This window comes from Heterodontus francisci, chromosome 24 (genome assembly GCF_036365525.1).
Source record: "Heterodontus francisci isolate sHetFra1 chromosome 24, sHetFra1.hap1, whole genome shotgun sequence".
In the NCBI taxonomy this organism is placed as follows: domain Eukaryota; kingdom Metazoa; phylum Chordata; class Chondrichthyes; order Heterodontiformes; family Heterodontidae; genus Heterodontus; species Heterodontus francisci.
In genome coordinates, this window is record NC_090394.1 from 32443654 (window position 1) to 32470380 (window position 26727).

At 42.1% G+C, this 26727-nt stretch overlaps 1 protein-coding gene across 4 annotated transcripts in view; it reads left to right on the forward strand.

Annotated features, from left to right (window-relative positions):
* lmf1 (lipase maturation factor 1) overlaps positions 1-26727 on the forward strand; it is a 704612-nt gene that overhangs the window by 179995 nt on the left and 497890 nt on the right. The gene's annotated exons all lie outside the window — the stretch shown is intronic.

The window sequence follows — 26727 nt, forward strand, 5'->3', positions numbered from 1 at the left end:
TCCAGTTGGCACTTCTGGTTGAAGGTGGATGCAAATGCTTCAAACCTTGTCTTTTGCACTGATGTGCTGGGCTCCCCATCGTTGAGGATGGGGATATTTGTGGAGCCTCCTACTCCTGTTAGTTGTTTAATTGTCCACCACCATTCACGGCTGGATGTGGCAGGACTGCAGAGCTTAGATCTGATCTGGTGGTTGTGGGATCATTTAGCCCTGTCTATTGCATGCTGCTCCTGCTGTTTGGCATGCAAGTAGTTCTGTGTTGTAGCTTCACCAAGCTGACACCTCATTTTTCGGTATGCCTATGTATGCACATGCTTAGCAGTAAGCAGCTCGAAGAGAGTACTCATGACCAATGACTGGGAAGATTTCCTTTATCATGTGGTCTTCTCAGACCAAGCGCCTTATTATAGTTGACTCAATCTTGGATTGATGGATGCTTGGAAGAGTTGGACAATATGGTGGAAGTTGGGCATTTTGCAGTTGCAGAGATTATTACTTTTTTTTACAGCATTATCGAGCTATTTTAGTCAGCAAATTGCAGACAGATGTGCTTTGCACTCTGTCAGAAAAGAAGTTCTGCTCTGATACAAAATGCCCTTTACTCGGTTCAGCAACCTGATCAAGACAAAATGTTAATTTAGCATTAGCTTCCAATATGTTTTTCCAGGAAAGATCAGATCAAATAAAAATGTGCATGTTTTGCATGGTTAGATAAGATTAGTATACAGGGATTTACATACATCAAGGCCATACGGTCTTTTAAAAAAATACTATGCAAAGCAATATTTGCATACTATTTCCCGTTTCTGCTGATTTCAGCACGCAAGAAAGTGGCATGTTCTTCTTTTGCCAGAAATGTTTTCTTAACCTATTTAGTTTTTGGTTACGAAGGTTGAAGTGATGAATAAAGAAATGGACATGATAGCATTGAAAGGCTTATTACTTGGTTCATTTCATGAATCCTGAAGACACAGATGAGAGCCAGAAGCAGAAAAGAATTGTGAAACATTTGTCATAATTGAAATAAACCCACTTATTACTGCTGAAATATTCTGTTTCTGAGAACATAATGTGTTATGGTTAATAATTTTTTTCTGAATATTGCACTCACATGGTGAGGAATATTAGTGCCAGGAAATGGAATATTTTCTGTTGCGATGTCCAGTGTTGATGCTGAACAATTCCTAGTTCAGCCATAATGTAGAGAGGTGATGGCCATGGTCTTTGAGAACACAGCCAGAAACAGTCCGTACACTTTGGAGCTGAACTCTCTTGAGCCTGGTGAATAGCAATCTACAGATGTGCATACTTAATTTTCATGCTGAATGATTTCATTGAAAACCAGGATCTTATTTCCTATCTGTCTTTGTGACACTCTGATGTTTACGTCCATGCTCTGTTGTAGGCATTCTGTGGGTGTTTATGATACTTTTCCATCTCTGCAGCAGTGGAGGTTGATTCTACTGACTGGTGTAATTCCATGCCTTGGCCTTTCATGGAATTGAGGGTAAATTATTAACCTGCTTAGGAGATTGATTAGGTGAGAGAGCAACTGTTATTGGTACTTAAATTGGAACAAAGTGACTTGTGGTGTCCCACAAGGATCTGTGCTGGGCTCTCAACTATTCACGCTAATTGTAATGACTTTGATAACTCTATATCCAGATTTGTGGATGACAAAAAGATTGGTGGCATTGTAAGTAAGTAGTGTATATGGGAGTGTAACATTATAAAGCAACTTAATACATTGAGGGTGAAACTGCAGCAGATGGATTTCAATGCAAGCAAGTGTGAGGACATATGTCTTGGACCAAAAAAGATCCGAGTACTTAAGCGGTGAAAAGCTAGGAACAGTGGAGGTACAAAAGAGTCCATGTACACAGATCGTTAAAATGTAGGAGTCAGGTACAAAAAAATCAAAAAGGCTAATGGAATGTAAACTAGATGGCTGGAAAGACTTGCATTTGTATAGCACCTTTTACAACCACTGGAATAAAAATGGGGAGGAAGTTTTGTTGCAACTCAACAAACCCTGGGGTACAATGTACAGTTCTGGGCACCTTAGAAAGGAGAGATTGGCCTTGGAAGGAATGCAACATAGATTCACCAGGATGTTACCATGGCTCTAAGGGTTAGATTATGAGAAGTGAATTACGCAATCTAGGTTCGTATTCCTGGAATATAGAAGGTTGGGGTGATTTGATTGACGTTTTTAGGATTTTGTAAGGAACTTGTAAGGTAGATCGAGAGAATTTATTTCTACTAGTGAGCCGTCGAGGGCAAGGGGACATAACCTTAAAATCAGAGCCAGGCCATTCCGAAGTTAAACACTTCTCACACAAAGTGTAGAACTCCCTCCCACAAAAAGCTGTTGATGCTAGCACTATGAATGATTTTAAATCTGATATCAATAGATATTTTCTAGCCAAGGTATAAAAGGATGCGGCGCTAAGAAAGATGGATGGAATTAGGATACAGATCAGCCATGATCTCATTGAATGGCAGAAGAGGCTTGAGAAACTGAATGGCCTATTCCTGTTCCTGTGTTAAGGTGAGATTGGATGGGTTATGGTCATCGCATACTGCACAATCCTCACTCTCCCTAGCTTCACCTCACTCGTGAAATCTCCGCAGGAATATAAACATTCTCACATTCCCAAAGTGACATGTCCAGTTGTTTAAAAGCTTCCTTCCTACTTTTAATTGGTGGATAGTAAAATCATATATTTGCAGCCATTTGTCTCAGCAATTTCTTGACGTAAGGTGATTCCTGACTCCTGCCCTGTGGGCTTGTTTCTATTACCTTGACACAGGGTCCTTTGGGTCCAGTTGCAGACCAAGAGGACTTTTTTTGCTTTCGTAACATTTCCACTTCTCATTTGAACTGACACTTTTTTGCTTCCGAAGCTGTGCTCGGGAACAGTTCACCACTGGCCTGGATTACTTCTTCATTTTGTGGCACAGTCGGCAGGCATTGTCTGGTCCAATCTTTTATTATTAGAAGGCTCTTCTGACTTCTTCACCTCATGTGGCATCTGGACAATGCGCCACCGGCTGCACTATTCTTCTCAGGCTGGTATTTGATCTCAAACTGGTAACTGGGTAACCTTGAAAACTTTGGCGCTTTGGTGTCAGGCATTTGTACTCCTTCTGCCCTTGTCTCCGACATCTGCAACAGACGGGTGTCTCCCAAATGTCAAACTGGTCAGTCACCTTTTCACCCACTGCCTTGGTCTGCTTTGAGGTGGAAGCAGATTTTGTGGTCCTATTCCCATTGTATCCATGGTATTTCTCGCATTGAACCTCTCTAATCACCTGCCACACTTTTTCCATGAACTGAACGTGATTCTGTACTGAACTGCAACTACTTTCTACTGGAATAGAGGCTGTTCCACTAAAATTTGTTACTGCTGAAATGGCTGTCCTTCATCTACCTTAGGGATGACTTCTCTCACTTTGCTGCTTAAACCCTGCAAACATGTCTTATTTCTCTGTACAGTTTTCCCATTGTCTTGCTGAGGAGTGGGTTAAAGCTGCTTCCTCTAGCAACCCTGAAATCTGTTGCTGGCCAGCTGTACATTTCCTTGCCAATAACCGTGAAGTTAAATGTGGCATCACCGTGCACCATGATCTCTTAGAAGTGGGAGCACTTTTCTGTTCAGTAGACCATAAGTTATTGTCATTGGTGTTACAGCTAAATCTAAATTAGCAATTGTTCATGTTATGTGAAGTAAACTATTTACACGTGCGGTTACTTCATGGTTTCTTTAATTCCTCCATTTTGGGTCACTGCATTGTGGGTAACATATTAACAAAAGTGTGAGTATTTGGACTTGCTCTTAAGCTACCTCCTTGATGATATGACTGAGATTTGGAGCACTCCGCGTGGGGAACTGGAGCACAGAGCCTCCCCCCTTCTCCTGGCCTACTCTTGCATCTCTACACTGACAACGTTGCACTCGATTAATGACGGAGCGAGGTCCTTTTGGAGCAGACAATATAAATGGGTTCAAATGACAATTGGATATGCTTCTGGAGAGTGAAGAGATTGAGGGTTCTGGTAGAAATAGGAATTACAGCACTTGTGTGGGCTTTTTCTGTTGTAATAACAAGAGATTCAACATTAGATCGGAGATTGAAAGAATACAATATTTTGAACAAGGACATCAAATATTTACATTTGCTTCCCAATCCACAGGTCTCCCAGGCTTAGGGCTGCCAACCTTTCTGGATTGACCTGAAGTCTCCAGGAATTGAAGATTAATTTCCAGAACATTCCTGGGAGCAATCTTCGACAAAATCTTGGGGGCATTAAAAAAGATTGTTTTTTTTAAATCATTTTCTTTGAACACTTCTGTTTATTGTTACAAAAATATAGAAAATGGCGAAGAAACAGCTGTTTAATAGTCAAACATCATCCAAAGTCTTCTCACTTTCCAATTGGCTGTGGAACAGCGGTAGGCTATGTTGGGTGGACATGTTGGGTGACAAATAGTTGCGACGGGTCATATGCTGAAACCTCCAGGAATACTTTCAACCAATATTTTGAAGAGTTGTTCACCCTGCCCAGACTTTAGGTATTACTGTTTGTGTGGGACAGGACTTTTAGTTGTGTTCTAAACCTGGAGACAGCAGTATGGGAGAGTGATGTAGGGCGGTTTCCTACAAATTTTCTGTTGTCACTGTGGCAAAGTTTCAGGCTTTTACTCCTCATTGTTAATTGTACATTAATTTTATGCAGGTGGTGGGCATTAACTGGGGTTTCACTTGAGAATGTATAGAGACTTGTTGAAACTGTGCGGGGTTGAGTTAGGAGGTGTATACTTGTAATGTTTAACTCTGTAAATAAATGCAAGACTGAGTAAAGGTTAGTTCCAGTACTATCCTTCACCAGCTGGCTATCTAGAAGAAGACTCGCACCTCTATTGAGATATAGAGATGGGGAGGGCTGGGTGTGTGTAGCAATGGTGCATTATGTCACTGTTGAGACCAAGGCGGGCATAATGCACTGTCAGTTCAATCCCATTACTCCACAGGTCACAGCATACTTTTAAAGTTTTTCACCTACCGAAAATTAGACAAATTAAACACTTTATTAAGCCCAGAATAAAACACACCAAACCAGGTATCTTTAAACAACAACAAATTAACTATTTATTAATAAATTAAATCTTAAACAATATTGAGACTTTATAACTTCTTATTCCTCCTAACCCTCATGCACACACACATCCATTCAAAAACCAACGGTTAACCGTTTCTAAAATGATGTTTTAAAATTAGAGCTGTTTCTTAGGAACACGAAAACAACTGTGTTGTAAGTCCTGGTTGGTTACTTTCCTGGATCAGTGAGCTGTCCCAGAGCCGAATAGAAAGATGCCACTCGACGTCTCTAGGTGAGATGATGAACAGTCTGCAATGGATAGGCGTTCAAGGTACTTCGGCTGCAGCAGGCGTCACACAGCTCTTTCAAGAAGGAGTATAACAACAGGTCTATTTAGATTTTGAATTAGCAGTCTATTAGTGGAAACTTTACTGAGTTTCCAGAACTTGCAGAAACACAAAAGACAACAGAAGGTCACACCTGAGGCAGAGACTTCTTAGAGAAGGGAGTAAAAGGGAATTTGCTACCCCCAACAATGCAAAGATGCCTTTCCAGGGGTCTTTTCCTCTTTAGGTGAAACAAAGCCTGTAGGCCAATGTAGATTTTCTGCTGAGAAAGAGACAAATCCTTCCTTTAAGGAGAGTACACTTCGCTGGTCTGCCAGATCAAACCAGTTCCAGCCAGTCTTTACACACAGTCAAACTAATACAGTACGGTATATGTGATTGCATCTCTCTTGCTGTTGCTTAGGGAACAGGCTTGAAGCTCGCACACACTGTTCCCAGACTATATTAAAACATCTCTTGGTCTTAAAGGCACACAGACCCCCCCCCTTCGTTTTTAAACAGAGAAAAAAAACACTTACATGACACCACACAGCATCAAGAATTATTTATACAGTTGCAAGATGGTTCTTCTCTGGCAACCAATTCCACAAAACAAACCCACTCACAGCCCCACATATAGCGCACAAAAAAAATCCTGCTATAAAATTGAACTTCAGGTTGCAAAACAAATATTGAATTTCAAAAGTCCTAGGCCATTATGAGGCATAAGTAGATGCCTATTTAGTTGTACCAAGAATCTCATGGAAATTCAAAGTAGTTCCCAGATAAATTAATTTATTTTCTAAATGTGCCAATTTTTGTAAAATTTCTATACAAGCAAATATATTCAGTCTTCAAGTGCAGTGACATTTTCACTTAATTTGCAAGTGCAAATTCTAAGTTTCCCATTTGGAAAAAACGTCTGAGTTCCTGCTGTAAATTTTGCCTATGAGCTTGGATGAGGAACACAAATGAGTTTTTTTTTGATGGTTATGGTTATCCTCTTAATTTCTCCCTTCCCTTCCTTATTTTGTTCTGTTAAAACATTAATGAGGTCTCAGCTTTCGCCACATCGCCTACCTGAGTACTTATTGTAAAAAGTGTTTGTTCGTAGCATGTAACAGTGATAGGTTTGTGAATAATAGAATCGATTACTACCCAGGTGTCAGCTTAATTCAATTGGTAGCACTTTTGCCTGGGAGTCAGAAGATTGGTGGTATTAGCAGCATTCTAGGGCTGAAAAACAGAATGCAGGCTGACTACAATTACATTGCTCGGGGTGCTGCCCTTCAGATGAGATATATTACTGCCTGTTCCAATGGTTCAGATGAATGTTTAAACATAATGTTACACTATTGAAGGAGAGTTATGGAGATCATTCATTGTCCTGGCCAAAACAGATTAACTGATCACTCATCTCACTTCTGTTTGTAGGATCATGCTGCGTGTAAAATTGTTACCTTGTTTAACATAAAACCGTCCCTTGCATTTCAAGGTAATTCATATGTGAAGTGTTTTGACATGTTTCTGAAAGATGCAATAAGCACTTGTGACAAAAATGAAGCACTTTTCCAAGCTTTGGTTTGGTGGCTGATTCTTTAAAATCGACAATAACATATAAAGAATTTAAAAACCATCTATGGCAGCATTTTGTACAGCTGATCCTGATCCTGTGTATCAAGTTTCATCTGTTCATGACCTGGAATACACTATCTCAAAGGGTGGTGGAAGCAGTTTTTTTGCAACTTTCAAACGGGAATTGGATAAATACTTGTGGGGGAAATTTGCAGGGATTGAGGGAAAGAGGAGGGATTGGACCTAATTAGAATGCTCCTTCCAGACCTGGTGCAGACATCATGGGCCAAATAGCTGCCTTCTGTACCAGATCATTCTATTAAGTTACAGACTGGAGAGAGAAATTATTCAAACTTAGTCAGTGGTGCATGATTGATCCAGTTTGTTCAGGACTGAGCCTTTTTAGAATTGAGTGACAGGATATTCAAATTTAAGAAACTGTTGGCAATTCTTCCAGGGTGCAGAAAAAGGGGTATATGAATAGGTTCATATTCTGAGGCTTCACACTTATTGTTGCTCATCACAAAGAGAAAATACTGAAGGACTGGCAGTGAATGTATCTGCTTTTGTAAGAACCTCAAAATAGATTATATTTTATACAAATAATTATCTGTATATTTTGAACTGCCTTTTACATCCCTGCATTTTCTTTCAATGTAGTGTTACACTTGTGCTGAAATTTTACGTAGAAGATTTGTGCTGGAGCAGTATAAATGATTTGTGACTCATAGATACTGATTAGGTGATCGGAAATGCATTGAATTGAAAGAGGTCGCTATGGAGATAGTGGATGCGTTGGTGATTATCTTCTGAAATTCTATAGATTCCGGAACGGTTCCTGCAGATTGGAAGGTCGCAAATGTCACCCCACTATTTAAGAAGGGAGGGAGAGAGAAAACAGAATTACAGATCTGTTAGCCTTACTTTAGTCATTGGGAAAATGCTAGAATCTATTCTAAAGGATGTGATAAATTGACAATTGGTAATAATGATCTGATTGGGCATAATCAACATGAATTTATGAATGGGAAATCATGTTTGATGAAGCAGTTGGAGTTTTTTGACGATGTAACTAATAGAATTGATAAAGGGGAGTCGGTGGACGTGGTATGCTTGGATTTTCAAAAGGCCTTTGATAAAGTCCCCCACAGGAGGTTGGTTAGCAAAATTAAAACACATGGGATAGGAAGTAATATACTGGCATGGATTAAGGATTGGCTAACGGGCAGAAAGCAGAGAGTAGGAATAAACGGGTTATTCTCATGTTGGCCGGCTGTGACTGGTGGAGTACCGCAGGGATCAGTGCTTGGGCCCCAGCTGTTCACAATGTATGGATGTGGGGACTAAATGTAGTATTGCCAAGTTCGCGGATGACACAAAACTAGGTGGGAATGTGCGTTGTGAGGAAGATGCAAAGCGGTTTCAAGGGGATTTGGAAAGACTTAGTGAGTGAGCAAGATCGCGGCAGATGGAATATAATGTGGAAAACTGTGAGATTATCCACTTTGGTAGGAGGAATAGATGTGCAGAGTATTTCCTAATTGGTAAGAGATTAGAAAGTGTAGATTTACAAAGGGATCTGGGTGTCCTTGTCAATAAGTCACTGAAAGCTAGCATGCAGGTGCAGCAAGCAATTAAGAAGGTTAATAGTATGTTGGCCTTTATCGTAAGAGGATTTGAATACAGGAGTAGTGAAGTCTTACTTCAATTGTATAGAACCTTGGTTAGACTGCACCTGGAGTACTGTGTGCAGTTTTGTTCCCCTTACCTTAGGAAGGATCTTATCGCCATAGAGGGAGTGCAACGAAGGTTAACCAGATTTGTTCCCAGGATGGCAGGACTGTTCTATGGGCCTGTATTCTCTAGAGTTTCGAAGAATGAGAGGTGATCTCCTAGAAACCTACAAAATACTTAAAAGGATAGACAGGGTCGATGCAGCTAAGATGTTTCTCCTGGTTGGGGAGTCTAGAACCAAGGGACACTATTTCAAAATAAGGGGGAAGCCACTTAGGACAGAGATGAGGAGACATTTCTTTACTCAGAGGGTTGTGAATCTTTGGAATTCTCTACCCCAGAGGGCTATGGAAGCTCAGTCATTGAGTATGTTTAAAGCAGAGATTTACAGATTTCTAAATACCAATGACACAAAGGGATATAAGGATAGGGTGGGGAAAAGGGCATTGAAGTGGAAGATCAGCCATGATCATATTGAATGGTGGGGCAGGCTGAATGGCCTACTCTTGTTCCTGTGTTCCTACAGATATAAGGAATTATTGCACTATAGTTAAAATTTATTTCTTCTCCTATCCACCCTAATTTTTCAGTGCTTTTTTTCTTTGAGGTGCATTGCACCTCCAGAATCTGTCACCTATTTGAGAAATTGGGGAGATGGTCTATTTCTGTGCCTCTGGTGCTTTTTTGTAATCAGCTATTCAGAAATTCTCAGGACTCTTCTGAATGGAATTACCTCATTTATTTTGTTTTTTGCAATCCTGTCCAACTTAGTCCCACTCGCCAGCTTTTTCCCCATACCCTGCAAATTAGTCCTTTTCATGTACATGTCCACTTGCCTTTTGAAAGTTCTGATGAAATCTGATTCCACCACTTTGGTTTCATTTTTATTTCTCTTTTTTTTCCCATCCTTCCACCACACTGCCTTTTTCTGGTCTGAAGGCTGGAGTTTGATAAGCAGGGCTGGCAGTCTGTTTTCAAGTCCATGCCGGTGCTGCTGTTGACCAGGCTAACTAGGTAATATGCGCAAGTTGTGTGACTCATTGTCTATTTATTTCTTTCCCTTTTTCATATATCTTGGTTGAGGTTATCATAGAACCTTACAAAACAGAAGGAGGCCACTTGGCCTCTCATGCCTGTGCTGGCTCTTTTAAACAGCTGTCATGCCTTGTCCCACATCCCCACCTTTTGGCTGTAACCCTGTTAGTTCCTCATCCTCAAGTACCTGTCCAACTCCCTGTTAAAATTATTTATGGAATAAGCTTCCATCACCTTTTCAGGAAGAGCATTCCAGATCCCGACAACTCTGAGTGGAAAACAATTTCTCCTCATCTTCAATCTCAAATTTTCGCTAATGATTTTGAGTCCATGACCTTCAGTTATTCGCCCACTCACCAGAGGAATTTTTTTTCGCTATTCGCGCTATCAAAACTTCTCATCATCTTGAAAACCTCGACTGGGTCACTTCTTAACTTTCTCTTCCAAGGAGAATAGTCCTTCCTTTTCCAACCTCTTTTCATAACTGAAGTCCCTCATCCTTGGTAACACCCTGATAAGCCTCCTCTGCAACTTTTCTAATGCTTTTACATCTTTTCTGGTGCCCAGAATTGTCCACAATACTACAGCAGAGGCCTAGCGAATGATTTATAAAGTTCTGGCATGATCTGTTTGCTTTTGTATTCTATTCCTCTATTTATAAACCCAAGTAATCCATATGCCTTTTTTACTTGATCAACTTGTCCTGCCATCTTTAAGGATTTGTGTATGTATACACTTTTCAAAATTGTGCCATTTGTAGTCTGTTTTTCCATATTAGTCCTCGCAAAGTACATCACTTCATACTTCTCGACCTTGAACACCATCTGCCATGCTTCTTCCCATTTCACCGTCCCGTCCTATGTCATCCTGATGCCTGTCACTATCCTCGTCATGATCTTCTACTTTCTCAAGTTTCGTATTATCTGTAAACTTTATAATGCTGCTGCTTACAAGTCTAACTCATTTATAAAAATTGCAAAGAGTAATGAACCCAAGACTGACCCTCGGGGAACACCACTTCAAATCCACCCCCACCCCCTATCAAGTCTGAAAAACTTCCATCTACCACCACCCTTTACATCTTGTCACTGAGCCAATTTTGTATATATTCTACCACTTTCCCCTCAATTCCATGGGCTTCCATTTTCTTAATATGCCTCCTGCGTGGCACTAAGTCAAATGCCTTCTGAAAGTCCATATACACGACATTACTGCACTACCTTGATCAACCTTCTCTGTTACCTTATCAAAGAATTCAGTCAAGTTAGTCAGACGTGATGTACCTTTAATCAATCCATGTTGGCTGTCCTTGATTAGTCCTTGCCTTTGCAAATGAAAGTTTATTTTGTCCCTGGTAATGGTTTCCGGTAACTTCCTGACCACCAATATTAGGCCAACTGTCCTGTAGTTTCCTTGTTTTTCTCTCTCCCCTTTCTTGAATAGTGGTATAATATTAGCAGCCTTCCAGTCCTCTGGCACTAGAATGATAACATAGCGGTAATGTTAGTGGATTAGTACTCCAGAGGCCCAACTAGTGCTCTGCAGACATGAGTTCAATGAGGAATGTAGGAAAGCATGCCAGGAGCAGTATCAGGCATACCTAAAAATGAAAGGCCGACCTGTTGAAGCTACAACACAGGACTACTTGCATGCTAAGCAACGGAAGCAGCACGTGATAGAACTAAGCAATCCCACAACCAACAGATCAGTTCAAAGATCTGGAGTCCTACCACATCCAGTTGTGGATGGTGATGGACAATTACACAACTAACAGGAGGAGAAGGCTCCACAAATATCCCCATCCTCAACGATGGGGAAGCCCAGCACGTCACTGCAAAAGACAAGGCTGAAGCATTTTCAACCATTTTGGTGGCCTCCTGTTGTCCCAAGCACCACAGATGCCAGTTTTCAGATAATTTGATTCATTTCATGTGATATTAAGAAACAGCTAAGTGTACAGGATACAGCAAAGGCTATGGGTCCCGACAACATTCCAGCTGTAGTGCTGAAGACTTGAGCTCCAGAGCTAGCCGCGTCCCAGAGCTAGCCGCGCCCGAAGACAAGTTGTTCCAGTACAGCTGCAACACTGGCATCTACCCGACAATGTGGAAATTGCCCTGGTAGTTCCTGTCCACAAAAAGCAGGACAAATCCAATCTGACCAATTACTGCCCCATCAGCCTACTGTCAATCATGAGCAAAGTGATGGAAGCTGTCATCAACAGTGCTATCAAGTGGCGGTTACTCAACAATGACCTACTCACTGATACTCAGTTTGGGTTTTGCCAGGACCACTTGGCTCCAGACCTCATTACAGTCTTGGTCCAAACATGGATTCTGGGGTAGTGGTAATGTCACTGGACTAGTAATCCAGAAGTCCAGGCTAATGCCCTGGGGACTCTGGTTCAAATCCAACCATGACAGCTGGTAGAATCTAAATTCAATTAATTAATAAAAATCTGAATTTGAATGCTAGTCTCAGTAATGGTGCTGTTAAACTATCGGCGATTCTCGTAAAAACCCATATGATTCACTAATGTCTTTTAGGGAAGGGAATCTGCTGACCTTACCTGGTCTGGCCTACATGTGATTGCAGACCCACAGCAATATGATTGACTCTTAACTGCCCTCTGAAATGGCCTAGCAAGCCACTAAGTTGTAACAAACCACTACAGTAAAGTCAAAATGGAATAAAACCGGATGTACCAGCTGGCACAGACTTAGGCGCTGGAAGTGTCAACGGCATACCCAACCCTGCAAAGTCCTCCTTAGTAAAATCTGGGGGCTTCTGCCAAAATTGAGAGAGCGGTCTCACAGATTAGTCGAGCAACAGCTAGACAGTCATACTTCAGAATCATACCTTACAGACAGTGTCCTGGATGCCATCAGCATCATCCTTGGGTATGTCCTGCCCACTGGCAGCACAGTGGCATACAGTCAGGAGGGAGTTGCCCTGGGAGTCCTCAACATTGACTCTGGACCCCATGAAGTCTCATGGCATTAGGTCAAACATGGGCAAGGAAACCTCCAACTGATTACTGCCTACCGCCCTCCCTTAGCGGATGAATCAGTACCCCTCCATGTTGAACACTTCTTGGAGGAAGCACTGAGGGTGGCAAGGGCAGTGATCATACTCTGGGTGAGGGACTTCAATGTCTATCACCAAGAGTGGCTCAGTAGCACCACTACTGACCGAGCTGACTGAGTTTTGAAGGACGTATCTGCCAGACTGGGCCTGTGCAGGTGGTGAGGAAACCAACAAGAGGGAAAAACCTACTAGACTTTGCCCTCACCAGTCTATCTGTCACAAATGCATCCGTCTGTGACAGTTTTGATCGGAGTGACCACCGCACAGTCCTTGTGGAGACCAAGTCCCATCTTCGCACTGAACGTACTCTCCATCGTGTTGTGTGGCACAACCACCCTGCTAAATGGGATCAATTCAGAACAGATCTAGCAGCTCAAAACTGGGCATCCATGAGGTGCTGTGGACCATCAGCAGAATTGTATCCAACCACAATCTGTAATCTCATGGCCTGGCATATATCTCACTCAAGCCATCAAGCTAAGGGATCAACCCTGGCTCAATGAAGAGTGCAGGAGGGCATGCCAGGAGCAGCACCAGGCATACCTAAAAATGAGAAGTCAACCTGGTGAAGCTACAACACAGGAATACTTGCATGCCAAACAGCAGAAGCAGCATGCAATAGACAGAGCTAAGCGATCCCGCAACCAACAGATCAGATCAAAGCTCTGCAGTCCTGTCACATCCAGTCATGAGTGGTGATGGACAAATAAACAACTAACAGGAGGAGGAGGCTCCACAAATATCCCCATCCGTAATGATGGCAGAGTCCAGCAAATCAATGCAAAAGATAAGGCTGAAGCATTTACAACTACCTTCAGCCAGAAGTGCCGACTAGATGATCCATCTCGGCCTCCTCCTTAGGCCCCCAGCATCACAGATGCCAATTTGATTACTCCACGTGATATCAAGAAATGGCTGAAGGCACTGTATACTGCAAAGGCTATGGGCCCTGACAATATCCCGCCAATAGTACTGAAGACATGTGCTGCAGAACTAGCTGAGCCCCTAGCCAAGCTGTTCCAGTACACCTACAACACTGGCATCTACCCGACAATGTGAAAAATTGCCCAGGTATGTCCTCTCCACAAAAAGTAGGATAAATCCAATCCGGACAATTACTGCCCTGTCAGTCTACTCTCAATCATCAGCAAAGTGATGGAAGGTGTCAACAGTACTGTTAACTGGCACTTCTTTTGGGCCTCCTTATCTCGAGAGACAATGGATACGTGCCTGGAGGTGGTCAGTGGTTTGTGAAGCAGCGCCTGGAGTGGCTATAAAGGCCAATTCTGGAGTGACAGGCTCTTCCACAGGTGCTGCAGAGAAATTTGTTTGTCGGGGCTGTTGCACAGTTGGCTCTTACACAGTAATAATCTGCTCATTGCTCAGTTTGGGTTCCGCCAGAACCACTCGGCTCCCAACCTCCTGACAGCTTTGGTCCAAACATGGACAAAAGAACTAACTCAAGAGGGGAGGTAAGAATGACGGCCCTTGATATCAAAGCAGCATTTGACTGAGTGTGGCATCAAAGAACCATAGCAAAATAGAAGTCAATGGGAATCGGGGGGAAAACACTCCACTGGTTGGAGTCATACCTCGCACAAAGGATTATGGTTGTGGTTTTTGGAGGTCAATCATCTCGGCGCCAGGACAACACTGCAGGAGTTCCTCGGTAGTATCCGAGGCCCAACCATCTTCAGCTGCTTCATCAATGACCTTCCCTCCATCATAAGGTTATAAGTGGGGATGTTCGCTGATGATTGCATAATGTTCAGTACCATTTGCAACTCCTCAGATACTGAAGCAGTCCCTGCCTGCATGCAGCAAGACCTGGACAACATTCAGGCTTGGGCTGATAAGTGCCACGTAACATTTGTACCACACAAGTGCCAGGCAGCGGCCATCTCCAACAAGAGAGAATCTAACCATTTCCCCTTGATGTTCAACGGCATTACAATCATTGAATCCAACGCCATTGACATTTTGGGGTTACTGTTGACCAGAAATGTAACTGGACCAGCCACATAAATACTGTGGCGACAAGAGCAGGTCAGAAGTTGGAAAATCTGCAGCAAGTAACTCCCCTCCTGACTTCCCAAAGCCTGTCACAAATCAGATGGTGGAATACATCCCATTTTCCTGGATAAATGCAGCTCCAACAATACTGAAGAAGCTTGACACATACCTAGACAAAGCAACCCACTTGGTCTGTACACCATCCACCACCTTAAATATTCACTCCCTCCAACACCAGGGCACAGTGGCAGCAGTGTGTACCATCTTCAAGATGCACAGCAACTGCTCGCCAAGGCTACTTCGACAGCACCTTACAAACCACAACCTCAAAAACCAAGGAGGAAAATGACAGCAAACGCATGTGAACACCACCAAGCTCCCCTGCCAAGTCACATACCATCGTGACTTGGAGCTATATCGCTGTTCCTTCACTGTCGCTGTGTCAAAATCCTGGAACTCCTTCCCTGACAGCACTGTGGGTATACCTACACCATCTGGACTGTAGTGGTTCAAGAAGACACTGCCACCTTCTCAAGGGCAATTAGGGATGGGCAATAAATGCTGGCCTTGCCATCTACGGCCATATCCCATGAACAAATTTAAAAAAAAAATCCAATGAAGATTGAAAGTTAGTGATTAATGCCTCTGCTTTTTCTTCCTTTGCTGCTTTGCGAGGATGCAGTCCATCTGGAGCAGGTGAATTTTCAGTAACCTTTTTAATGTATCTTCTCTATTAATTATTATCCTATCTAGAACTTTCCTCTCATCTTTTAGTGTTACCTTCACATCATCCACTTCCTTTATGAAGAGAGATGGAAAGTATTCATTTCATACCTTTGCCATGTCCTCTGCCTCGACATGCCTCTTTGGGTCCTTAATAGACTCAATCTTTTTCCCAGCAAACCACTTATACTTCATATGTTTATAAAATGTTTTAGGGTTTAATTTAATGTTTCTTGCTAATCTCTTTACATAGCCTCTGTTTGCCTCCTGTATCAACTTTTTAATTATTTCTTGTACTTTCCATAACCATCTTGGTTATTAACAGAATCTTGCTTCTGACATTTGTCTTAAGCCTCCTTTTTCTGTTTTAACTTTTATTTACTTTGTCATCCAGAGTGCATTAACTTTGGATGCTCTACCTTTTCCCTTTGAAGGAATATGCCGAGTTTGTATCTGAACTATCTCTTCCTTGAATGCCCTTACTGCTTTACCTTGCAATCGCTAGGTCTCTCCTTAAATCACTGAAAGATGGTCCAAGTAGTACCAGAACAGTTGTTGTAAATAATTCTTAACTCAAGCTTGTGAAATAAAATAAATTTGGAAAATGTTCTGACTTTACTTTGTGGAGAGAGGTTGCACCTGAGCTTCAGTGCTCTTCCATACACTTGTTGAGCTGCCTACATGCTTTTAATTCACAAAGTTCATTCTTCCATTGCCCTGAGGTTGTATAAATTTGTTCGTTCCAGAGTTGCAGTGTTGTAGATGGTCCAATTAGTACCACAAGCATTGTAGTGAATAATTTCTAGCTCAAGCCTATGAGATAAAATCAGTTTGGAAAATGTTACATGTTAATCTGAGGACAGGGTTGTGGGAACAAAATGGGTCTTAATTTTGCTTTGTGCTACTGTGCATGATAATGGCAGGTATTGAGGCGCAACGGTGGCAGTGTTAACTGATGTAGGTTAACCTACAGGAGTTATCCATATCAACAGTTTGCCCATACAAGATTACTGTGATCTGATTCCAAAGTGTATAGGCCCTGACATTACCACTATGGAGCTGTCCAATGCAATGTTAGCTTTTGGGGCTACATTTTTGCACGAGAAAATAACCTGCTTATTGAATTATATTGCAGAGAATGTTTGACACAAACAATTATTAATCCATTTAAGTAGTGATTGCTGTTTTCAGTGTCATTGTGATTTTTTAGCCTGTATATCTGTCAAAACTATTTTATGTAAATAGTACTTGAGTATACAGGCTATGTGCTGGACTAGGGAATAGACAGCTGATTAAAGTATGAAACATTTTTTTAATATTAGGCATCCATGAATACAGGCCTTGAGGCAGCTATTAGGAATTTCACAACCGTGTCAAAAACATAGAAACGTTGCGGCACAGGAAGAGGCCATTCAGCCCATCGTGTCTGCACCGGCTGAATAAATTAGCTGCCTAATCTAATCCCACCTTGCAGCACCTGGTTTATAGCTTTGAAGGTTACAGCACTTCAGGTGCAGGTCCACGTACCTTTTAAATGAGTGAGAAAGTTTTTCCGCATGTCCCCTCTAATCCTTCTACCAACCACCTTAAATCTGTGCCCCGTGGTAATTGACCTCTCCGCTGGGGGAAGCAGGGGGAAGCAGGTTCTTCCTGTCTACTCTATCTAGGCCCCTCATAATTTTGTACACCTTAATTAAGTCACCCCTCAGCCTCCTCTGTTCTAAGGAAAGCAACCCTAGCCTATCCAATCTTTCCTCATAGCTGCAACTTTTGAGCCCTGGCAACATTCTTGTAAATCTTCCCTGTATTCTCTCTGGAGCAATATGTCCTTCCTGTAATGTGGTGACCAGAACTGGACGCAATACCCCAGCTGTGGCCAAACCAGCGTTTTATACAGTTGCAGCATTACATCCCTGCTTTTGTATTCTGTGCCTCAGCCAATAAAGGAAAGCATTCCATATGCTGCCTTCACCACTTTATCCACCTGTCCTGCCACCTTCAGGGACCTGTGGACATGCACTCCAAGGTCTCTCATTTCTTCTACCCCTCTCAATATCCTCCCATTTATTGTATATTCCCTTGCTTTGTTTGCCCTCCCCAAATGCATTACCTCACACTTCTCCAGATTGAATTCCATCTGCCACTTTTCCGTCCACTCAACCAAACCATTGATATCATTCTGGAGTCTAGGGCTATCCTGTTCACTATCAACTACACGGCCAATTTTTGTGTTCTTGTAATGGATAGCCAGTAGGAAAGCCCTCCTCTCCTCCTTGATCCAGGGGTATTGACGTCAACTATAGCACACCTAAACAACTATTTCCTCTGGTGGGGAGTCCAGAATAAGGGGGCGTAACCTTAAAATTAGAGCTAGGCTGTTCACAGTTGTTGTCAGGAAGCACTTATTCACACAAAAAGGAGTGGAAATCTGGAACACAGTCCACCCCAGAAAGCTGTTAAGTCTGGGGATCAATTGAAAATTTAAAAACAGATTGATAGAATTTTGTTAGGTGAGGGTTACAGAACCAAGGTGGGTAAATGCAACTAAGCTTGAGATCAGCCATGATCTAATTGAATGGTAATCTGGAAAAAGCTTGGCTGAATGACCTCCTCCTATTCCTATGGCTTGTCCCTGCTGAAGTCAGTACAGGTTTGAAATCGCAGACCTTCCTGATATCTGTGATTCTGCACTACAACATACGCTGCGTGTACCCACTGAACCCTTTTGGGAGCGCTTATTCACTGGATTCTAATAAAGCCATCTACAAAAGCTAAATATGCAAAATTGCTGGTTTGATGAGGCTATTTGCCCATCCTAATTTTCCTCATATTGAATTAAATGTTTCTGAGAATTATATTGCTACAGTGCAAATTGAATTAAAATTGTGAGGATCTAATCATTTACAGCAGTGAGTATGAAATACTATCAACCAGCTGGAGAGTGGTGGGGTGAAATTGTCTCCGACCGTTGTGGCATAGTGTATTGTTGCACACAGCATGCAAATTGGCTGCCTCGTGTCTTATATTACCATAGTGACTACACTTCAAACAGTATTAAATTGGCTGTAAAGCACTTTGAGATGTCCTGAGGTTGTGAAAGGTGCTATGTAAATGCATGTTGTTTCTTTCCCTCCTTCCCTCCCTTCTTCCTTCTGGGTTTCTATTGCTCTAAGGTCCATGGTCAGTATTCCACTAAATAACCCAATAGAGCAGGGCTCAAAATGAAAGAAGACTTTTTAGAAAATTGCTCCAAAATGATACTTCCGAACTACTGCGACCCAGTTCCAATTGAGCCTTAAAAATAAGGTGCTACTTATGAACCTTTTTGGAACTTCTGTTTTTCTAACCTCAAAAATAAGTACTTCAGCTGTAAGCCAGTCAGTTGCCGCATGACCTATTTGACCAAGAGAATCATGTGGAATTTTCTAGTAGATGCTTGGTTATAATCATAAGAAATTATAACTTTTGTTTTTGGATGGGGGAATGAGCGGTTTGAGAAATGTCACTGTAGTTTTCAAATTCTTGTAGTCGTAATGTCATAAGTATTAAAATGCTATAATTTCAACATTCTTTTGTTCTCAGTCCATGAGTGAATCACATGGAAACCAACCACACAGTTGTTTGTGATGGACGGTACGGCATGCAGAGGATTTGCGCCTGCCAGATGTGGCGCATAATTTTTTTTTTCGACCACTCACACATCTATCTAACCATACAACCAGTAAGCAGCAAAGTCATGAGTGGGTTAGGCTGACTGGAGTCTCAAATGATATAACAATGACATTCTGACATAGTACTTATGCTCAGTTCATATGTGGCTTTGTCGACTGGAATTTTAGTGTAATTTAGTGTAATTTCACACAGCATGTTTCAATAAGCAGAATGTCAGTTGCAGTACTCTTAAGGTGAAGTACAATTTACCTGTTAAGCTTGCAACTGTTTAAATGGTAACCACAAAGTAAATTGAGTTTTGTTACTCACCTGTGCCTGTCAATACTGAAATAGAGTTGGAAAAAAGTCTCTTTCTTTTAGGTTAAACAACATTTCCATTAACATGAAAGGGAAGGCTTGCATTTATATAGTGTCTTTCATGGCCTCGGGACACTCCAAACTGCTTAGCTGCCAGTGAAGTACTTTTTGAAATGTAACCACTGTTGTAATGTAGGAAGCAAGGCAGCCAATTTGCGCACACCAAAGCAGATATGAATTCTTGGTTAGGCTGCAGATAGAAAATTTGGGGTCGCATTTCTGCTTTGGGCACAATTTGATTGTGAATTGCGCTCATTCTCCCAAGTGAAGTTATGATTCAAGGTTCCACTCGAACCTATTTGCATATGTAAAACCTTCCATGTACCAGCACAATGTGGCAGTGTTTTAGAATGTAATTTTCCCCCCTTGCATTGCAATTACTTGAGTGGTAACCTGGTGCAGTTTTATTAATATAGCTGAAATTGGGTTTATCAAAAAATATAAGCATTTTTAATCTATGTGTGTAGTCCACCTGTGAATAACCTGATGTTAAATAACTGGGAAGGACTTTTTTTTAAAAAAACATGCAAAACCATTTACTAGTTCCAAAGGTGTACACTAGTCAGTTTCTTAATAAATTAAATGTTTAATATTTTTAAACTTTTAAAAGGTGCCTACTGATGCCTTTGCGCTAAGGCAAGCCACTAAGGGCCACTGACGGGTGCAGTTGGTGGAAACTTGCCATCCTTGTTCTTTCAATCTGGGGCATGGCCGGTTTTGTGGGAGGGGTTGGCTTTCAGCGCAATCTTTTTTAATCTAACGCAAAACATTGCAGAAAGTTGATTAGCGCTGGACATAACTTGCACTCGCAATTCTGTGTTTTTTTTTATGCTGGTTTGGCTGAGTTTGGGTGAATCTCGCTGCTAACCTAGTGGAAACTTTACCCAATTGTGTCCAGTTTTGTGTGTCTCAGTTTAGTGGGGATGTCAAGAACATTGAGACAATGCAGATCAGATTCAGGAAGTTGTTATGGCCAGGTGAGCTCAGGGTCTCTGGTTCCCCTCTTGCCCTTCCTCTTGTTTGACCACAACAGGGTTTATTCCTTTTAAACAGTGATTGTGCTTACCACCTCTGTGAGTGTTTTACCTTTTTAGCTTTACTGTAATCGTGAAAGAACCAATCGGACAGGTTTTCTTGAGTTTAAACAAGAAAAAGGTACGTTTTTTATACTTAACACTAACCCTAATTTAAAATTAATTTAAAAAAGCTACACATTCATACAAACATTGACACGAGAATTACACGCACACAAATAGATTATAGAGGGAAAAATAAATTTGGTTGTCGGATTGAAGTTCAGAATAAATGGAACTTAAATACACAGTCTGTGAAGTGGATGATCGGTAGTCCTCGGCTGAAGCTGTATCCATCAAGTCCTCGCTGGTCAAAGTGCACTTTGTGGTTGGCCTGCTTTGCTCAGGGTTTTCTTGAAGGCAGAATTGCAGTTGGCTCACTTCCCCTGGTCGCTGTCTGTTGCAGTTTGTAGGCTTTGAGGGTCCACAGTCGCAGGCAATTTTCCAACTTGATGTTTTCTTGGGAGAGAGAGAAGGGAAGCACGCAGCTTTCTTTGCTGCTGCACACTGTTACTGCCTTGTCTTCTGTGAGTGTAACAACACTCCTGTTCTGGCAGAGGTGGACAGATGGTCACATGGTTCTCTCAATCCCCTTTGTTTTTCATGAGATACAAGGTTCAGGTTTGGCTCCACACCTTCCAGTATGCCAATATTTACACACGGAGGGGTTTGCTCTTTCAGTGTCAATGTGTCAGGATAGCCTTGACTGTTGTGCTAATGAAGCAATCCGAGATAATTCAATTACTTAGAGCAAGCCATTATTCTGGGTCCAGGGCTTCTCAGACTGCTTTCTGCAGTTCAAGTCTCCTGGTATTTCAGATGCAAATTGCAGTGGCCATCTTGGCGGCTAGTTTTTAAAAAATTACTGTAAGATCTTTTCTATTAAAAATCTAATATACGTTTCTAACCAATGAAATTAATATTTCTCATTTGGCGTATGGGTTTTCTTGACAATGTCAATACTACAGGTTTTAGTTATGAGGAAAGGCTTGAGAAATTAGGGTTCCTTTTATTGCGAACAAGAAGGTTACGAGGAAATCTGATGAACCTATTCAAAATTCATACCTAGCACAAAGGAAGATGGTTGTGGTTGTTGGAGGTCAATCATCTGAGCTCCAGGACATCACTGCAGGAGTTCCTCAGGGTAGTGTCCTAGGCCCAACCATCTTCAGCTGCTTCATCAATGACCTTCCTTCAATCATAAGGTCAGAAGTGGCGATGTGCAATCATCAGCGAACAATGTTCAGCACCACTCGTGACTCCTCAGATACTGAAGCAGTCCCTGTAGAAATGCAGCAAGACTTGGGACAATATCCAGGCTTGGGCTGATAAGTGGCAAGTAACATTTGCGCCACACACGTGCCAGGCAATGACCATCTCCAACAAGAGAGAATCTAACCATCTCCTCTTGACATTCAACGGCATTACCATCACTGAATCCCCCTCTATCAACATCCTAGGGGCTACCATTGACGAGAAACTGAACTGGAGTAGCCATATAAATACCGTGGCTACAAGAGCAAGTCAGAGGCTAGGAATCCTGAGGCGAGTAACTCACCTCCTGACTCCCCAAAGCCTGTCCAGCATCTACAAGGCACAAGTCAGGAGTGTGATGGAATGCTCTCCACTTACCTGGATAGGTGCAGCTCCAACAACACTTAAGCTCGACACCATCCAGGACAAAGCAGCCCGTTTGATTTGCATCTCATCTACAAACATTCACTCCCTCCACCACCGACGCACAGTGGCAGCAGTGTGTGCCATCTACAAGATGCACTGCAGCAATGCACCAAGGCTCCTTAGACAGCACCTTCCAAACCCGCGATCTCTACCAACAAGAAGAGCAAGAGCAGCAAATACATGGGAACACCACCACCTGCAAGTTCCCATCCAAGTCACACACCATCCTGACTTGGAACTATATCGCCGTTCCTTCACTGTTGCTGGGTCAAAATTCTGGAACTCCCTTCCTAACAGCACTGTGGGTATACCTACCCCAAATGGACTGCAGCGGTTCAAGAAGGCAGCTCGCCACCACCTTCTCAAGGGCAATTAGGGATGGGCAATAAATGCTGGCCTAGCCAGTGACGCCCACATCCCATGAATGAATTAAAAAAAATTAAGAGGTAAATCGGGAAAAATTATTTCCAATGGTTGATAAGTCAGTAACTACAAGGTATACCTTTAAGGTCATCAAAAAATGAAAGGAGAGGTTAGGAGAATTTTTAAAAGCACACGTTGGTTGTTAGGACAGGCAAGGCCCTATCAGTAACGGGAGGGGAAGATGAATGCACAGTAACTTTTAAAAGGATATAACTGTTTAGAAAAGGAAAAATTTAAAAGGGTATGTGGCAAGGGCTGGGTGATTAAACTACATGGATAGCTCTTTCAGGGAGCCAGGGCAGAGAATGGCCTCCTTCTGTACTGTTTGGGTTGCGATCTTTGATTTCCACACTAAACGGGTGGGAAATTGGCGAAGCAATTTGCTCACCTGCTGGTGGCAGCTTGAGGTCTGAGCCTCATTAATATGCTGCCGGCAAGCACCAGGTGCCAAGCAGGCATCCTGATTGTGGGAGGGTGAGAAAAGACTGCCTCTCTGAGCTCAGCTGAGCTGGTGGGCAGGTTGGGTCAGGGAAGGGTCAGAGTGGTGATCTGGGGCTGATCACGGTCCAAGAGTGTCACAGTTTAAAAGTGTACAGTATTCACAAGTTGAACTACTATTGCTTTAATGAATTTGAATGGAATGAATTCGCATTAATGTTTTTAGTATTTGAGAATATTTGAGAACGTTAGTACCAATAATGACACTAGTTGATCTATGAACTAACTTTTAGTGGAAGCTTACCTATGCATAGCACAAAGGACCAATATTGCTTTAACCGTGTATTAAGGAAGTAATGCAATGAGATGTATTGATACTCTGAGTGAGACAGCCGAATTTGATTTGGGACAAATAATTCAAAATTATTTTCCCTCTTTTTTTTTATGTCACAGCTATTCCAACAGGCTAGCTTGCCACCAGTGCAACCAGGAGCAATGGCTAGTGAACTTCTCAGGGGACCTGCACTCTCCAGTGTGTGTTTATTGGTATCAGTTATTGTACGTACTGTGGGTTGAAAATTAGACAGAAACTTGTGATAATTTGCCACATTTCTTTTGCAATAGGCGTGCTGAAATTTGACACATGTATCAATGGACTTGTTCAAATCTCTCACCCCTGGTGAAGGAACTCATGGGGCTGAATTTTATTAGCGCGTCACAATTCACAGTGGCACGCTTTGAAGCTGGCGGCCTTCCGACACGGAAGAGCCGCTGCTGCGCCCCCGCGATATTTCGCGCAGGGATTCATTTAAATGGAGGGGGTGGAGCAGCCGCCCTCGATGATGTATAAGGGGCGGCTACTCAGTCCCCAGCAATGGCGTCCAGTGCCACCGCACAGGCGCCGGCGTCATTTTTAAAGGGCTTCACGCCCTTAACAAAAATGTGAATGTTTAAAGAGAACGTACTTTGTTAATTTTTTTAAATGAAAATCAAAAGCAGGAGGCCCTTTCCCAACCTCCCCAATGGTTTTATATGTCAATATGATCGACATTAATTTTCTTCTGACCCTGAACTTCCCCATCTCCCCCAACCTTATCACTTTTGCCCTTCAACCACTTCCCACCATCTCCACAGCCAATAAAAAATGTTTTCCCTGCTCCCCCCTCCTCCCGCCCTGATTAATTCAGTCCTCTCCCCTCCCCACCAGTGTCTCGCCTTGGAACTCTGGAGTTCCGAAGGTGTGCGAATTGCAACTGGCGGCCATAAAATCGCCATAGGATGGCCGCCGGGACCAGGTAAGTTCATTTCAATATTTATTCTGCTAATTATAATATTGAAGTGAAGGCCCTGCCACTTGGAGGCAGGGTGGGGGTGCACCAAGGCCTCGCTGCCTTCGGTAATATGCAGCGGGGCCTTCTCGGTGTTGTGGGTCGTGGTGGGCCGCTCCTGCAAGCATTTTACGGGCCTCTCTGCCATTATCCACGATGTCGAGGGGCTGGTAAAATCCAACCCATGTAGACTTGAAAGCTGGAGGGGTAGACTTTCATCTGTATAGGCTGGGCTTTGGTTGTCACCTGGGCAGAACACAAAGAGGGAAATGGACCGTGGAGGATTGCTCGTCCATAACACATGCATCCTAGCCAGTTTTCCTTCTGAAGGAGCTATTACCAAATGGGTGATCAGCTGTTTGTGTGACAATCCTCTGTTAATTAATGTTTATTTTAACTTGCTTAATGTCTTCATGAAGGTACCGGAGAGAGGAAAATCATCTGAGTATTTTACATGTTTGTCCATTTGTGTTGCCAGAAGTATTATGGCTTATTCCAGTGTAAAGTGTCATAACTGCTTATGAGCTATTTTACTAATATTTTTGTTGTATTATTAAGTTTCAAGCTAGTAATTTAAGCATTTGTTTTTCCATCAAAAGAATAAGCACATAAAACGTATTTAACAGTATTGTCCAGTGAATCCAGTCATGGTTTATGTTTGTTATCTAAACACACGTAAGTGTATTCAGGTTCAGTCTTACAACACTGGATTTTAGTTTTACATTGACTGAGTGATATCTGAAAATATTTGTGTAAAATGCATTTTCTGTTATCAGGTGAAAAAGGTGTCTTAGGGGTCTTTTACTGTCTTCACCTGGTCTTATTGTAACAGAGTTTAATTTTAAAAGCACTGTGTTTTGAGCTGCCCTTTTGGTGAATCCTTGCTCACCACTTTTCAATTATAAGGCAAAGAAATGAGCGCACCGGGTTTTCTTAGGTGTAAAGAAGAAAAGTGAAATTTATTAAAACTTAAACTTTAATTTGGTTAACGCCTACGGATATATGACGCACCCATGCTAGCATGCATATGTGATACACACATGCAAATAGGGACAGAAAAGAGCAGAAGAAAAATAAAATGGAGAGGCTTGAGGCAATATCAGAAGAGTTTCTTGTTTACTGTGCTTCGAGCTCACTGTAGTCCTTTTGTAAGTAGTCTTGCTTTTTGTTGGGGCCTAGTATTCTTCTTAAACCTTGTATACTGTAGGAGACTTTTCTCTCTTGGGGTTCATGTGTTCATTGGTTTCCAAAGCTGGTGAGAGCGAGATGAGAGCAGACAGGAGAGAGGCGTTCTCAGTTCAGAAGAAAACAGCTTTCTGAGTTCAAAGTCCCTGTTGGAAGTTCAAATTCAAAAAACTCCACCAGTCAGCCAGTCATGTGACCAAACTGGTCTGAGCACGTCTGTTTGTGTATTCGGCCATTTTAGCAGTTAATCTGGAATGCTAGCCTTTCCACCTTCAATGTCTGGTAATCAAAAGTCCATTGTGGATTAAATTGGAGCAGTGAATAGCTCCTTTGACCTTTGAAGTACTGTCTGTTGATATGCTAATGTCTCTCTCCAGCCAAAGTCTCCAATTATTTTTTTAAAGCAAGTTCTTTCTTCAACTGTTTAAAATCAATGTTCTTGTGGTGAAATTAATTTTCCTCATTCTTGGCAGGTGGGGGGCTTGCCTGACACTGTTCATTTTCTCTTGACGAGCAGCATCTTAAATTAATGGCATTGGAGCCAGAGATCTAGCCTGCACTATTAGCACAGTTATTTTAAATTTTCAAGTCTAACTATATCTACATCTCAGAGTTGTAAAACATTATATTGCTATTGATATACAGATTTGAGTCTGTTCTTTTGTTTTCTCCATTATCTCTTTCTCTGTGCTTTCCCTTTAAGTGCTGTACTTCTTTGAGTTTGTTACGACTTTATTTTCCTTGTTTATTGTGTGCTCACACAGCTGTTCAAAGCAAGCAATTGCCAGGAAAGGAAGGTTACTGTTTGTAACTTTCAACACCATGTTACTAGCATGTTCCCTGTTTAGTTGCTTTTTTCTAGAAAATCCTTCATTATGAATATAGAACAATCCAGAGAGATGATAACCTGTTGATGAGCAACATTGTTTTCAAATGCCTATTCGTAGCTACTGAGATGCTATTCAATTGTTTGT